General features: G+C 28.6%; 1 protein-coding gene across 1 annotated transcript in view; it reads left to right on the top strand.

Annotated features, from left to right (window-relative positions):
• The first annotated feature begins 1,565 nt into the window (after positions 1 to 1,565).
• The window catches only part of LOC113371239 (DNA topoisomerase 1-like), a 46,678-nt gene continuing 31,564 nt past the window's right edge, over positions 1,566 to 16,679 (top strand). Inside the window, exon 1 of the mRNA XM_026611875.1 lies at positions 1,566 to 1,821. The gene's annotated coding sequence lies outside the window, so the exon portion shown is untranslated. The remainder of the gene's footprint in view (positions 1,822 to 16,679) is intronic.

The raw sequence follows: 16,679 nt of genomic DNA, 5'->3' as shown, positions 1-16,679 counted from the left end.
CAAAGGGCTATGCATTTGAGAGCAATTCCTGGTGAATTCTTTATTAACAAATGCACAAACTCAAACGGACAGAAGAAACACATTTTGTCAACTGATACAAAAATAACACTGACGTTTCTTCGTAACCAACATAAAACATTGGACAATATTTTTTGTAACTACCATAGGACCCCTAACTTACACTTCTTAGCGCGAATTTTGTTCTAGTTATGATAAGAGTCCTGGTATATATTTTTTCAACTTCCCGTAGGGTAAGTTATAGTAATCGCAAAAAAATCGAAAATGAAAATTTTTATATATCTTTAGATTTCTGAATATTTTGGCATACCTTAGAAAAAATGGATGTATGTGTGTGTGTGTGCGTGTATGTATGTGTGTGCGGATACAAATTTTCGTCGACGATTTCGGGAACACGGATGAAGCAATTTGAATAATTCAAAAAACATTCGATTCGTATTGATAAGGAGACATGCTGATTAGTTTTTGGCGGAGACAGGTCTAGCCGTTCCGAAGATATGGGACAAAAAGTGCCAAAAACGGTAACTCAGTTTTAATAGAACGGAGCGTCCGATTTTAATAATTCAAAAAACATTTTACTTTTATTGACAAGATGAAGAATTGATCAAATTTTCAGAGCAGGTCTAGCGGTTTCGGAGATCTAACGAAAAAAGTAAAAAAAAATGCCATTTGGCGGTTAAAAATGATCATTAGACATATGCGCATCAAATTATCAGATATTTTATAGAGATTTTAACAATAAGTATAAATTTTGTTTGCATTTCTATGGGTTCCGTACCAATGTTTATCCGTTAGACAGCGACGCGGCGCTTACGCGCTTTATAATTTGTCTCTATGCAGTTAAATCAGTACGATTGCTTTGAAAAAAAAGTTCAGATTTTTCAAAATATGTCAAAATAAAGAAAACATTTAAAAAAAAATTTAAAAATTTTATTATTTTTTTATTTTTTTTTCAAAAAAAAGTAATTTTTTGTCCAATTCATAGTTTCTTAAAAATCTTATTTTTTCGAAGTAAAATTTTTTCAAAAATGTTAATCGTTTTTAAAAAAATAATAATTTTTGGTACGGGAAGTTCCAGCAATTTGCTTTAAGGCACGATGCCTTAATTGCATTAAGACAGAATTCCACTTACAACTAGTTTCGGGATTTACTTTATTACCAACTTTATTGTCCAAAAACCTTTGAAAAGACATACTAATTTTAATAAACGGCACAAAAAATATGTTGAATTCAAATTAATTATGTGTAATAAAATTTCTGAATATATATTTAATATATATTGTTAGACAGTTTGAAATCCGCTGTCTAATACTATGATAACAATCTTTTCACCTAGCAATAAATAGCTAATGGTCACGTACAAAAGTTTACCTAATTACTATTAAAATCAATTTAATTGCATGAAATATATTCGCAATTAAAAGAAAAGTTCTAATGAGAAAACGCAGAAAACCAATTTCAAGCAGTTCGTACCTACTGAATCTCGCTCTGATAAGTGAACTAAAACCACTGTCTCTTTCCAGGCAGCTTATTCGAAGCACGCCGAACAGTTTCAGGCGGCCAGTCTTGTTACGACGCTCGATGCGGTACTATCGCATTCTCGAAAACTGCAACGAATTAAGAAAGTTTATATCGAATTTAAATTATATATGAAAAGAGTTAACAATTTTCTTCCACAAGGAAGTAGTCAGTTAATAACTTGTGAAGTGTTCGTGTACGAAAACACCGTGTGACATTTAACCGCAGTGTTTCGTCTGTTGCTTTCACAATACTCGCGCGGATACTGACCGCGTGTTTGTGAGTGTTTGTATCAAGAATTATTTTATTTTTCGCATATAGTTTGTTCTATAAGTTTTTTAGTACATTATATTCATTACGAAATGGAAATATGATAAAATAGCATACGCTGGGGAATTTCAGAATCGTACGCATTATTAGACAAGCAAAATCTTCAGCTAGAAGGCCGTTCGTTGTCATATGCGAAAGTATTATAAATTTTATGGTTAAACGTGCGGTGCACCTTTTTAATTATAAAAACAAACAAAGAATTCTCAAACATGTCCCACATTTCGATGAAAATTGCATACCGTTCGCAGATTCTTAATTAAAATTGGCTAATAGGTTCATTAATAATCAACATATACGTATAAATTATGATGCAAACTTCTCAGAACCTAATCTCTGAAGAGTTTACTGCCGTTCATTTTACCATTCACTAAATGGTGATAGTATTACGGGGCTATTGTGCAATTTTATAATTGTATGACCTCAAGCCTCGGGACAGATTTATATACACAATGCATGTCAATTCTAATTAGTTTAATTGAATGTTTAATATATCTAAATGTACCATTATTCAAATTTAGTTACAAATTATTCAAATTCTATTAAATCGTTTTACACGTTTTTGATTATTTTGCATTTACATGAAATTATAAACACTAAACTATAATAAGCTTATGTCTACAATAATATTTTCATTGTTTTACTGTCAAAATATTCTTCTGTGGAAATACAACACTACAAAATGTGTTACAGCTACGAATTCTTATGATAGTGGTCTAATGTAGATGAGATGACACTCACTGTTTTGTGACCAAAACTAAATTTTATGTGCGTATAAGCTAGTTTGTTCAAAGTGGTAGCAAATAAATTTGAATAAAAATAGAATGTTAAGTCTTATATATCTCCAATGAATTACAGATTTGAATTTTTATTTATATAACAGCAATATCTACAATACGTTTTTTTATATTTGTTTCATTATTGAAATGAATTAATCCGCGGTTTCCAATATGTGCTTCGCAACCCCTCAGGGCGGCGCCAGGCTGTTCTAAGGGGGGCGCGCACACCTGTTTCCAGAATACTATTTCAAAAATAACTCAAAATTTTTGAAATGTTATTAAAAAAATAAACAAAAAATAAGTTTTTATGCTTATTTTTACATAATATTGCATATTAATGTGTAACCTGATATCTGTTGAGTCTTTATAACAATTATTTTTATTAGAGCAAGGGGTCGCCGTGCAATAAAGGTTGGAAGCCACTATTAATATATTCTTAAGTGAGTTTGATACTAAATGTATCAATATTATTTTTTAACTTCCCCTAGGATAATTATAGTAATGGGTCGAAAATCGAAAATGAAAATTTTTGCATATCTTCACGTTTTGAATATTTCTAAACATTTTGGCATACCTCAGATAAAATGGATGTGTGTGTGTTTTATATGTCCGCATTTTTTCGTTCACGTTTTTGGGCGCACGGATCAACCGATTTGAATAATTCAAAAAATATTCGATTCTTATTGATAGGGAGATGTGTTGATTAGTTTTTGGCAAAGGCATGTCTAGTTATTACGGAGATACGGAACAAAGAGTGCAGAAATTAGAAATCGAGTTTCTGAAGGACCAAGTATCCGATTTGAATGATCGAAAAAACATTCAATTTGTAATGATTGGGAGAAGTTGTGTTTAGTTTTTGGCAAATGCAGGTCCAGCCGTTTTGGAGATACCGAGCTAATTGTGCAAAAAATGGCAGTTTTTGAGAAAACTAAGCGTCCGATTTGAATGATTCAAAGAACTTTCAGCTTGTTTTAACAAAATAATTGCTTTTACAAAATAAATTTTTGTTTAATTTTTTTTTTTCTTTTGTATATCGAAAATAATTCAAATTTTAATTTTAATTTTGGCTAAAGTTCTAATATACTTTGAATAAATAATTTCAACTTTGCAATTCAGTTTATATAATTCTTATAAATATTCGATAATGTTACAGTATTTATAATAATCTATTTGAAAACAGTTAATATTTCTCGAATATTTCGTTACGGTACGGGATGTTCCAGCAATTTGCCCTAAGGTACGATACCAAAGACTAGTTATTCACCATATTAAAAACTGATAAAAGGGGCTTTTTTATAGTGATTTTCGTTTAGCACGGTTTTTACATATTAAAGTGAATTTTTCGAGTTACACAGTTTTTTTTATCGTATTTACACAAAAATTTATACATTTTTATCGTATATTTTTTTGCTTTTGTATGTAAATTTCGATGTCATATATAAATATTAATTAATCGTTTACTTATCTGAATTGTAACTTTTTTTTGTTAATCGCGCTCAAACAAAATGTGCGGCCTTTACATATTAAAATCTAATAACCGGTATATATTAACCGAAGAACTGAAATAATTAATGAATTTTCTTGTATATCTGTGGTATTTGACTGGTTCGCAAGAAAGCTATATAAATTCGATTAAAGCATTCATTTATTCTTTACAACTTGTCACATTTTGTCAATGAATCGCAATCATATAACCAAACCGATCGGGGCACTCACGTGCTAACTAGAGGAGACAACGAACGGACAGACAGAAGCGTGCTACTGTCAATTTCTAATTCATTCTGCTGAAATGTCCGAAGAATCTAGGTTATAATGTCGTCATGTGAAAATCATTGAACTTGTCTTGTTAGTTTATTTACTGATTATAATCTATTTGTATATTAGATGTTGATGCTTTGTTATGCATATATCAGGTGATAGGAAAGCGCGCATTATTTATATTTAAAATTTTCGTGAAATTTGACTAGATATGAAAGTAAGCGTGTTTCAGTTGTTAGTACATCAAATAATTTTTGTGTTGGGAATATTTTTCCTTATATCAACAAAAATTTAATTAAGTAAAACGGTGTTGATATTGTATTGTAGTTTTTTTTTCTTTTATGAATTACAATCTGTCGTTATTAACAACATTCAGTAATTTTAATCGTTAATTATATAAGGAAAAAGGGTCGAAAGGTCACCCTTTTGATGATGTTTGTGTATAGCTTATAGAAATAATACTGGTACTGATAAAAAATTAAACTAGTGGGGTGTATGGCATCGTGCCTTAAGGCAAATTGCTGGAACTTCCCGTACCGTAACGAAATGTTCGAGAAATATTGAATATTTTCAAATAGATTATGATAAATATTGTAACATTGGCTAATATTTATAAGAATTATATAAACTGAACTGCAAAGTTAAACATATTTGTTTAAAGTACATTAGAACTTTAGTCAGAATTACGATTAAAATCTAAATTATTTTCTATGGAAACAAAAATTTTTTTTTTCGAAAATCAATTATTTTGTTAAAACAAGCAGAAAGTTCTATGAATCATTCAAATCGGACTCTTAGTTCTCTCAAAAATTGCCATTTTTGCATATTTAGCTCTGTATCTCCGAAATGGCTAGGCCTGCCTTTGCCAAAAACTAATAACCACTTCTCCCAATCATTACTAATTGAATGTTTTTTAGATCATTCAAATCGGATGCTTTGTTCTCTCAAAAACTCGATTTCTATTTTTTGCACTCTTTGCTCTTTATCTCCGTAACTGCTGGTCCTGCCTTTGCCAAAAACTAATCAGCACATCTCCCTATCAATAGGAATCGAATGTTTTTTGAACCATTCAAATCGGTTGATCCGTGCGCCCGAAAACGTGAACGAAAAATTGTATCCATACATACATACATACACACACACACATCCATTTTTTCTGAGGTAGCCAAAATGTTCAGAAACCTTCAAAACGTCGAGAAATTACAATAACTTATCCTACGGGAAGTTAATAAAGCCTACGATAGTAGCTGTAGTATTATAAATTAGTACACAGTACATAATAGAATAATGTGTATCCAAATTTAGTAAAAGATTTCAGAAAGTAGCCGTTTTCTTTTGAGCATAGTACTTAACTAAATTTTTGGCCTTGATATTTGGGTGGCTCTGTGTTTTCTTCTTGTATCTCAGACTGAATTTTTCAATTTCTTTTGATTGTAGTTATATTACACTTTATTGAACGGCAAATGCAGCTGTAAAAATACACAATGGTATAATAAGGCGATTGTTCATGAAGGTGATTAATTATTTGTAGATTTTATCTATGCTATTAATAGAATATAATCATTAATGTAATTTTTCTATTTAGTCAAAATGATCGGTTTTTCCGTCTCATGTTTAGATATCAGATATTAATAGTTTCAATAATATATTAAAACATTAAATTTGATATAATAGCTCTTCACCTAATCAGCACTTTGCACCTTGTGGATTATGCTTTTATACTATTTTTCTATATACTTCATTTATTTCGGATGTAGAAATTTATGGATTACTCATTACAAAACAAACCATCTCAATTTATTTTTTTAAAATAAAATACAAAGCTTAAACAATATTAAGCCTAAACATTACTATTACGCAATGCAATGATAATTTAAAGAGAAACTACTTATGATAATGTGATAATTTAAGGCAACATAATAGATCTTGATATTCTTCTGAACGTAAAAATTCTTTCAAATATCCGTTTCAATTTTTTTTAAATCCCAAATCTATAAATAAGAACTGTATCAAAAAAAGTATGAAAATAATTATAATGATAAGCAAACTTACTTAGCAAGATAATGTTAAAATAAATTGGAATAAAAATTAGGAGAAATAGGAAAAAAATTAGAGCTGCCGAGAGAAAAGTTATCAGATATTATTTGTAGGCATTTTTTAGCAAAAAATCGTTTGATACCGAAATTTGGCAAATTCAGAAATATTGTATAAAATTTGGGTTTTTGAAAATTTATCAATGATGCAGTCAAATTGACTCACTTTTCTAACCTAATGTGGGAAATTCGTGGTATTAGAAAATTTTGTCAAAATTAATATTCAGAAATCAAAAATATTAATATATTAAATTAAAATTTGTTTCTAAATATAATTGTAATTATCAAGTACATAATAATGAGTTCGTTAATATTCGTATGAAAACTTGTATTTATTATAAATATAGCAGTCCAAAATTTCAAAAAAATAATGATTATAAAGCACATATACGTACTAATAATAAGTACTAGAATAAAGTTATCTGTTATGAATTTCTGAATTAATTAATTTATCCACACAGTATACTTTATTTGTACAGGCGGAGTACATCTTGATTAAATATGTTTTTTCTGCGAAAATATAATGTTTATATCGAAGAAAACAGACTTTGTGCAAATATCTATTCTGAAACCATCGCGTTTAATCATTTATTCAAAATGTTAATGATATGGAATCAGTTTAAAGAAAACTTTTCAATTAATTGCATTATTAAATGAAGTTCGTAATGTGTAGCGATTGTTGCGGCAGGTTAGTTTTTTCATCAGCAAATTTTATTAACAAATGTTTTTATTATACATTATGATAATTAATTTATTATACATTTTTCGGAGTTTTTCAGGTTTGTCTTATTTTTATCTATAAATAAATAACAATTAGGATTACAAATAGGTTTTTATTATTAATACATGTAAAAAATAGAAAAGTTTAGTAAAAATGCATGCGCATACAAATGATTGCATTTCTATTTGTTTGCTCCTTGTCACATCTGTCTATTTAGACACGTATAGTGTAAGTCAGAGATGAGCAACCCTCATGCGGCCCTTTAAATATTTTACTCGGCCCGTCAAGCATTTTTTAAATATAATTTTATTCTTCTTATCAACTTTCTCCCTTCAATGTATTCTTTTTTGGTAGGATTAATTTCAGAAACATACTTTTTAAATTTTGTTTTAATTTTATTTAATTTTTATATTATAATGCATATTAGGTTATTGTCTGATTGGGGTATGCGACATATGTTTTCCAAATTAGTTTTTGCCACTGAACACGAATATGAGGTCAAAATTGGGTGTCTAACTACAAAAAATGGAGAATAATAAAAAAATAATAAAATCCCTGATCTAGTAATTATTCTGCATGATAAATAGAATTTTTTAATTTCTGTCTTTTCCTTGCCCTTTTTACCTTAAATGACTAGGGTTTGACTTAAATGATGTATTATGTTTTGTTTTTTTGTAGAATACAGCAGAAATTTTCAAACAAATTTTTAGATATTCAATTAGTTAATTAATATTAATATAGTTGCAGATTACCAAATTACAGCTGAATCATACAAAAAAACTCAACAGATCATTTAATTGAAACTCGATAATCATTTATGATAAAAAGGGCCAGAAAAGGATAAAACTTAGAAGATTTTATTTATCATGTAGGTAAAAAGATCCACAAAATGTCAAATTATAAAATTTTAACCCTTTCCATTCGCGAATTGCAAAATTAGTATATATTATGTCGTCGGTGCGGCGGCATCCGAGTAGAATGGGTTAATTATCATGCAAAAGAATTATGGGATCGGAGATTATCTCGTTTTTTTTCAAATTTTTCTCCAGTTTTTCCAGTTTAACTTTCAATTTGGAAAATTCGTGTTGGCCGATAAAAACTACATCGGAAAACATATACCCCAATAAAGAATTTCTTTTGTGGACCTGTGTTATTAATCAGTACAAAAAAAATTAATTTTTTTAATTTAAATGCGGCTCCTGCGTCAAAATCATTTGCTCATTCTTCGTGTAAGTCGTTACTTCTGAATCCTATAATATTTAAAATTTTATCAAACATTTTTTGTATGTTTGTTTTTATATTTAAAAGGCGCACTTCTATATAATTTGCGTAAACTTTTAATACGATAATATATTAATTTCAGATCTTATAGATTATTAATTAATTTTATGACTGAAGGCATAATTTTTTTTAATTCCCTAAAAAAATCGTCTTCTATTACTAAGATACCTAAATTCATTTTCAGTAAACATACAGCAAATATTTATAATTACAGTGAATTATCGCTTTACAGAACTCATGGGTCTATTATAATGTTTCTAAAAATAAAATAGTACAAAATAAAACAAAATCTCATTAAAGACTGACGTATTGTCATTCTGTTTGGGCAATATTGTTTTGTAAACTAACGAGTATATTTAATTTATTTGTATATAGTTTATTTCTTTAATGGTGTTATCACTTATGTGCTTCTTAATTTTTCCTTTTCCGTTTAATTTCCTCGTGCTACTTTTTGATAACTTTTTGTTTTATGCTTTGAATTCAAAAAGGTTATACAAACAATTTTTTCAATAATGTCAGATATATCTATAATAGCCCTTTTTCTCCAAATTTTAAAATGTTTCCAAAAAATATTAATGTTTAAATATTTACTACGGCCAAAATAGCTAGCCAGACAAGATTTTTTTTCATTATAGTTTATGATAATTTTGATAAAATTAGGTGTTTAATTTTTATTAAAATTTCAATTATATGATAGTGTATATAAGATGAACATTACATGAATATTTGTTTATATTTTCATTCTTCTTCATTTCCTTTGTAATCAAAATTTAATTGAAATTTACAAATTCCAGTCATGAAGAAAAGAGTAGAAATATTTCATATGATACTGATTACCAATTCCCACGGGATGTTGTAAATTAATCATCCGATTGAATAGACTTACACAGAATGTTTGATTATTATTTTCCAAGTGAATATTTGATAAGGAATTGCGAAATAAGATAGCACAAAGATGTTTGGTTTTTATTTGAATAACATTTCGACGCTTCCTCGCTTTATTTATAACATCGTTGATTATGAAAAATTTCCATTATATTGATTAGAGATTAGAGATGAAATATTTGTTTTACAATAAATTATCACATGATCATTTTATAAAAAAATGCCTATATTTTTTTAACTAGTAAAATGTTATTAGCCAGGTATGAAGGAGGCTTTACTTCTGAAAAGTGCCAATTCTATTAATTTTAAAGAAGTACGTTGAACTGGAAATTGTTTAATAAGATTAATAGTCTAATCTCATTATTTTGAATGGGTGTATGTGGATAATGATCGCAATAAATAGTATTATTGCAACTTAAATACTAAAATACATATAACAATAAATCTCTCTAAACACCTAGAAATGTTTGCAAGAATGTTTGTGGCATTCTTTTTAAATGTTGTACATGATGGTGATGCAAAATATATTCATTCTCTTATAACGATTTTTCATTTTTTCTATATTTGGCCTAATCCAGTTTTTAAAAATATTTAGAATTAGTACCACATTGGCACTGCCAATTTGGCAGTGATTCCTGTGTATAAACGTCGTCGTTGATTTTAACTGCAACTTACCGCGAAAATGAAATGAAGAAATAAAATATTGATGCTTTTTTTGAACATAATAAAAATGCTAAAACGATCTGGGTCAATTATTATCTCTTGTTTTCGTTGTATATTTTTAAAAAATATATCAATATATACTGTATAATGAACCAGATAAGGTTTTCCGCTAAAGTTTTTATACATTGGATAGTGTCATCTCGGTATTTACATAAACTTGTTGTCTAATTTACGCGTGATAAAAGTAATGATAAAAATGTCGACTAAAAATTAATATAATAATTTTAATCATAAAAAGTAAAAAAAATAATATTCTAATAAGAAAAACATCTTGTCTTGCGGTACTATTCCATTATTTTCAAAAAATTGCGATTTGTATACCCAGTTACTTTTTTGCCAAAGACGAGAGAAATTTTTATTTCTAAGTTCTTGATGCATTTCGTTGAATTTATTATGGTATGGTATGGTATGGTAGTTTATTTTAGTTGTTGAATAATGTGCATCAAATGTAAATTAAACCTAATCTTATTTAATAATTGTTTATACATGAAATCTTTGTATGATAGTTACAAATCTTCTCTGATCATAAAGTTAATACATTTATAAACTGCCTCGTGTAAATTATCATTTAGTATAAATTTATATAAATATACATTTAATACATAGATTTATATTTCCATTTAATTAAATTATGTTTCTAAATAAATGATATATTTTCATTTATAATTATTTATACATTTTGGGGATATGGGAGCCCTTCTTATTCATGAACTTTTCAAACAACAATATATGGCATGGCATTGTGCCTTAAGATAAATTGCTAAAACTTTCCGAACATTCGAGGAATGAAAATAATCAATAATAATCAATGAAATTTTTCAATAATGAATTACAATTGTTTTTTTTTAAATGGATTATTTATTATAAATTCTGTAAATTTATTAAGTGCAAAATTTCGATCTTTTTTTTGAAAATTATGAAAAATTTCATAAATTTGAAATTTTTGAAACTTTGATTTTTTTTATTTTTTTTTTATTTTATTAAATTATAAAAATCAGAGTCAGAATGACTATGAGTTACAGAGCTGATATAATTGAAAATTTTTATTAGTTTTTTAATTTTTAAAAGTAGGATATTTTGTGTAAAATCATAATGTAAAGCCGTCTACACAAGCAAAATGTTTTCTGAATGAATGTAATCGGATGATCCATTCTCTCAAAAACTGTATGATCATTTTTATACCCTTTGCGGTCCATACCTCCGAAATGGCTAGACTTGCCTTTTGCAAAAACGCCTCGCAATCGAGTCCGAACCGAATGTTTTTTCATTCATTCAAATCGGTTATTCCATATTGTCGAAAATTTCATATAAAGTGAACTTTAAAATTAAAAATCTTGGTACGGAACTAAAAAAAATTGACACAAAATGTGTACACATTATTAAAATCTCTATAAAATATCTGATAATTTGATGTGCATATGTCTAATAATTATTTTTTACCGCCAAATGGCGTTTTTTTTACTTTTTTTATTGAATCTCTGTATCCGCTAAACTTGCCGATCTAAAAATTTTAACAGTTTTTTGTTTAGTCACAGCAAATAAAATGTTTTTTGACTTATTCAAATCGTTCTCTCAAAAACTGAATTACCATATTTGGAACGGCTGGACCTGCCTTCGCCCAAAACTAATCATCACGCTTCCTTATCTTGATCCGTGTTCTCGAAATCATCGACGAAAATTTGTATCCGCACACACACACACGTGCGCACACTCATACACATACACACACATACATCCATTTTTTCTAAGGTATGCCAAATTGTTCAGAAACCTTTCAAACGTAAAGATATATAAAAATTTACATTTTCGATTTTTTTGCAATTACTATAACATGCCCTACGGGAAGTTAAAAATCACTCTTTTTCTTCTTTTAAATTAAAATAAATATTAACTTATATGCCAAACGTTTCCTTTTCACACAAATGCTATAATAAAGTTAGTTATAAAAGAACTTTTTCAAAGCTGGCAATGATCAAAAATTATTTTTAGTACCATTGTCTAAATATAATTCTGTATGGTATAAATATTTACGTATAGTATGAAACTTGAACTATAATTTTCATTAAATTTATTAATAGTCGTGTATTGTTTATTGAATTTATGTCAACATCCCCGTGATAGCGATAACATCGTCACTTTTGTATGCACAGAAATATAAAGAAGCATGTGAAACGCATTGTTTTATATGAAACTTGGTCAAACATGGTTTTATCATCAAGAGTAATAAATTATTTAGTTTATTTGACTGATAATAAGTTTATATATACATTTTTATTAGGAATAACATACTTCTTGTTTGTGACGTACTAATTGTTATTCACAGTGCTTATAAATAATCAAATTTGAATTCAAATTTCTTTTTATTAATATAAAATTGATTGATCGCTAATTTTTGAAATACTAAATCGCCGAAGAAATATCCCCATGCCATCCTTTCTATATTTTTCATTTAAAGAAAATTATGATTTCCTTTAATGTAAAAATGATTAATCACTTTGGGGCCTCCATTGTCGTCATATAATACTTTAAGTAAAATAGGATTTTTTTTCGAAAATAAGAAATGGGCTTTTTCTTCAAAACAACTTTAATATTTTCAAATAAAGTACTTTCGATTTCTTTAAAATCGAAACTTTATTGCAATGGATAAAATTCTGGATTTATGGAGTATGTGAACTAAACGAAAACTAAGAAAGTGTTGAATACGAGGTGTGTTCAAAAATTACCCGGAATTACTAATAATTAAATTTCGCGGGTCTGGAGTGTCTGATTGTCAAAATTTTTTTTTATTGTGTTGGTATACATGCCCCTAAAGTATGATGAAATTTTCAGCTATATTCACTGTTTACTTTGTCTGTGGTAGTCGCTAAGGTTCGACGTGTTTTTCTGAGCTCGGCGATTTTTACAATGGAAGAATTGAAAAGTCAAAGAATTTATATTAAATTTTGCGTAAAAAATGAAATAAAGTGTTGCAAAGTGCAAAAATTCACCAGATATGGCTCCGTGTGACTTTTTCCTATTCCCAAAGTTGAAGAGACCCATGAAAGGACGGCGGTTTTCCTCGATTGAAGAAAATCGCTGAGAGTGCTCAAGGACATATCAAAAAGTGAATATCAAGGGTGCTTCGAAAATTGGAAAAAACGCTGGCATAAGTGTATTATATCTGGGGGGGACTACTTTGAAGGGGACCACATTAATGTAGACGAATAAATAAATATTTTTTTGAAAAAACGAAAATTCCGGGTACTTTTTGAACAGACCTCGTATAGTTAAAAAGCAACTTACTTTAGAAATAATATCGTTGAGGGGGTATTTTACTTTAGAATTTTTAAACAATCTTTTTCTCGAAGAGTAACTATTCAAGAATTTGTTACGAAAGGACTTTAAAAAATTCAAATTGTTTGTGGAGATATAGTTTTTTGGCGTAATAATCATTTTCCATTTCCTTTCTCTGCGAAACATTAAACAAGTGTTTCTAGAAACTCTCCTTTTCGATAACCACGATTTCTCAACTGGACCGATTTAGTTGAATGTTTTACAGAATATTTCTTCTAGACTACTTTTCAGAATGAACTATACACTTTTTAAAAAATAGTTGTTAAATAGTTATGATTTTTTTTTCAGAGAGTCGTTATTTTCTGAAAAACAATAATTCATCATGTTCGTAGTTCATACTTTTGCGACATTATCATCGATTAATAATATTTATCTATTTTTTTCTTCAGATTATTTGGAGGGCTAAAATCATGGGTATGGTCAGGTGCCAATATTTTGGGACCTTCTTCTAAATTGCCTTCTAGAATTAGAACTTTTCGACTATTATTTTTTTTATATTTGCAAAACTTTAATTGTTAGTACCTTGTAAAAGAATAAAGTAAAAATAGTATTTGCCTTTTTGTTGTTAAGAAATCGCATAAATTTCATATCTAGAGTAGAATAACCCCTTAAATATATTATTTTGCTGATCCATAAAATTAAACTTACAAATATCAATTTTTATTACTAATGTTTCACGGAACTGGTTTTTACTGTATGTGAAAAATATATTAACACCTAAGGTGCCGCAAATGTTCTCAATTGAAGTTTAAACGGTGTTTAATTTCACTGTCAATATTTACTTCTATTCTGCTAACTGTAAAAGACATCGTAAATTTATTACAAATTATCCTAATACAATATGCAAATTAAGCCGCTCGAAATTTAATTATTTGTTGTATTTTCTTTAATATTTACGTCACCTGCTGTACGCGGCCAGGGTTCGAAATTCATTCATATTTCGTTAATAAGGTATTATTATTACATAAAATTGTTAAGCAATTGGATAAGGAAAATCATGAAATATATATAACGTAATATAATGTTATATCTATAATATTACTTACTATAATAATCTTTCAAATTAAGTACATTATAAAAAGATTTATTGGTAAATCTGCAATATTTTATTAACCCTCCGTCGGGCGCAGTCCCGTTACGCACACGTTCGGGCGCAGTGTATCCGACAGCAACGGTTTTTAAGTATATCTTCAGGAGGCTCCTTATTTTATAAACATGTTTATTTTTTGTTTAATTATATTTCAGAATGTATACTTTTTGAATAAATAAAGAAAAAAAGAATTCAATAATATTTTATTATAAAATGTAGAAAAATATAAACCTGTGTATATATGCACAAATTATTTACATTCACTTTTCTTTATTGAAATACACAGTCTCTAACTTTTTTTTCATTTGTCACTTTATTAAAAATAAGTAATATAATAATGATAGTTTAATGTGTATAGTTAAATATCATGATTTACACAAGCATTTGAACAAGCACTGCATAGAAAACTGCATGTTGTAAACACAGTGCTTTTCGACAATTAGCACAACAAAATCTTGAAAACCGTCTAATATTAGCTTCTAATGTACACGGTTCACATCGCCGTTTTTTTGTGGCTCTTCTTGTTATTGTGAACCATTTTCCTGTGAATTTGGTCTGAATCTTTTGAGTCCTGCCTGCAAAGTGAACGGAATCCCACTCGTGATTTCACTTCTAGAAGTTCATGCGATAATTGTCTCAAAAAATATCTTCTTCGGAGATCTTTCTTACCATGACTCCAACATTCTATAGGCGTTGCAGCATTTTTTGCGTTTCCTATAACACCTGGTAAATGTCTTAATTAGTTCTGGGATTTTGTTCGAATCCTATTAGAGGGAGGTTTGCTACACCACTTTGTAGATTTATCTCTACTCATAAAATATTTAGCATTATTGTTCAAATTTATTTGTTCCTCACTTTCATCCTGTTCGTCCTCTTGTTCTGTCTCAGAATCGACTTTGCGACTCTCTAGATGGTCTTCGTCACTTCCACTTTCATCGCCTAAACCGTCAAGAAGATTATTTTCATTAGCATCATCATTCAGCATTCTTAGAATCTCTTCTGCATGAGCTGGTTTTTCTAAATTATATATTTTTTTACCACTCACCATATTTACTAGCCTATAAAATGTATGGACTCAAGTTAGTAACACATTCGGGCGCAGTGAATCTCGTAGATACTTTCAAAAAATTTCAATTAAATGAAAAGTATTAAGATATATATTCAAAAATACGTAAAAAATACAGAAAAAGAATACTTACATGCACAAAAAATTGCAATATTCGTACGTATCAAAACGTTGCACGTTCGGGCGCAGTGTATCTCTAGGATCAAAATACCGATTGCCACTATATGTGAAGGTCAAACACAAAATGATAAAGACGCATGACTAAAACATATAAAATTAGGAGGCTATTGAAGAGTGGAGGTTTCTATAACATTCAACCAAGGCGCAGCATGAAAAATTATTGGCTCTGTATCTGTCAGATCGGCTGCGCCCGACGAAGGGTTAATTTAATGTATTGGTAAATCTTTTGCAAGATATATTTGTAAATTCTGGTATATGTTAAAATTTATCTTTTGCATTCTCTTTGAATCATAAAATATTTAATGAATTAAATATTTATGTAATTAATATTTTTTGTTAAATCTCGATCAATTATATAAACAAAACGTTAGTTTGTAATTTGTAAAGCTAATGGCAATAATATGGTAATAAAAAGTCGTTGAAGTTTATTTAAAATTTTTACAGAATTGTAGTGACGATGTGTACTGTATTTTGCTTTGGGTATATTTTTGGGTTTTGGTAAAGAAAGTGCATTGATCAATTTTGGTTAACCATATTAGATAAGATCCGGGTTACCACCTTGTGTTCTGGGTTTTCCTAACTGCAATATTTGTCTCGAATTTTGACCCTTTTTCCGGGTTGTCTCGTTTTTTCTTTTCAAAAGTATAGCTTTAAATTAAATTTTCGCAATTACTTAAAAGGGGTTACATGGGTTTCCTGGGGCAAAAGACGATCTTTTTTCAATAATTTTTTTACATATAAAAAATGAAATCTTTTTTTATCTAAAAGATACATATTTAGTAAACATTTTGCAAAATTTTCAAAAAAAAATATCATTACGACGCCATTTCCTGCAGTCCCTCGGAAAAAAAATGCCTCCGCGTTGTCAGCAAAACTTCTTTCAGGATCATCCGAAATAAAAATAAAA

Source organism: Ctenocephalides felis, unplaced genomic scaffold (genome assembly GCF_003426905.1).
Source record: "Ctenocephalides felis isolate EL2017-DRISC unplaced genomic scaffold, ASM342690v1 CF-g0.4_SCAFFOLD_01492, whole genome shotgun sequence".
Classification (NCBI taxonomy): Eukaryota; Metazoa; Arthropoda; class Insecta; order Siphonaptera; family Pulicidae; genus Ctenocephalides; species Ctenocephalides felis.
The sequence above is the reverse complement of the archived record's forward strand: the minus strand, read 5'-3'. Positions and strand labels throughout refer to the sequence as shown.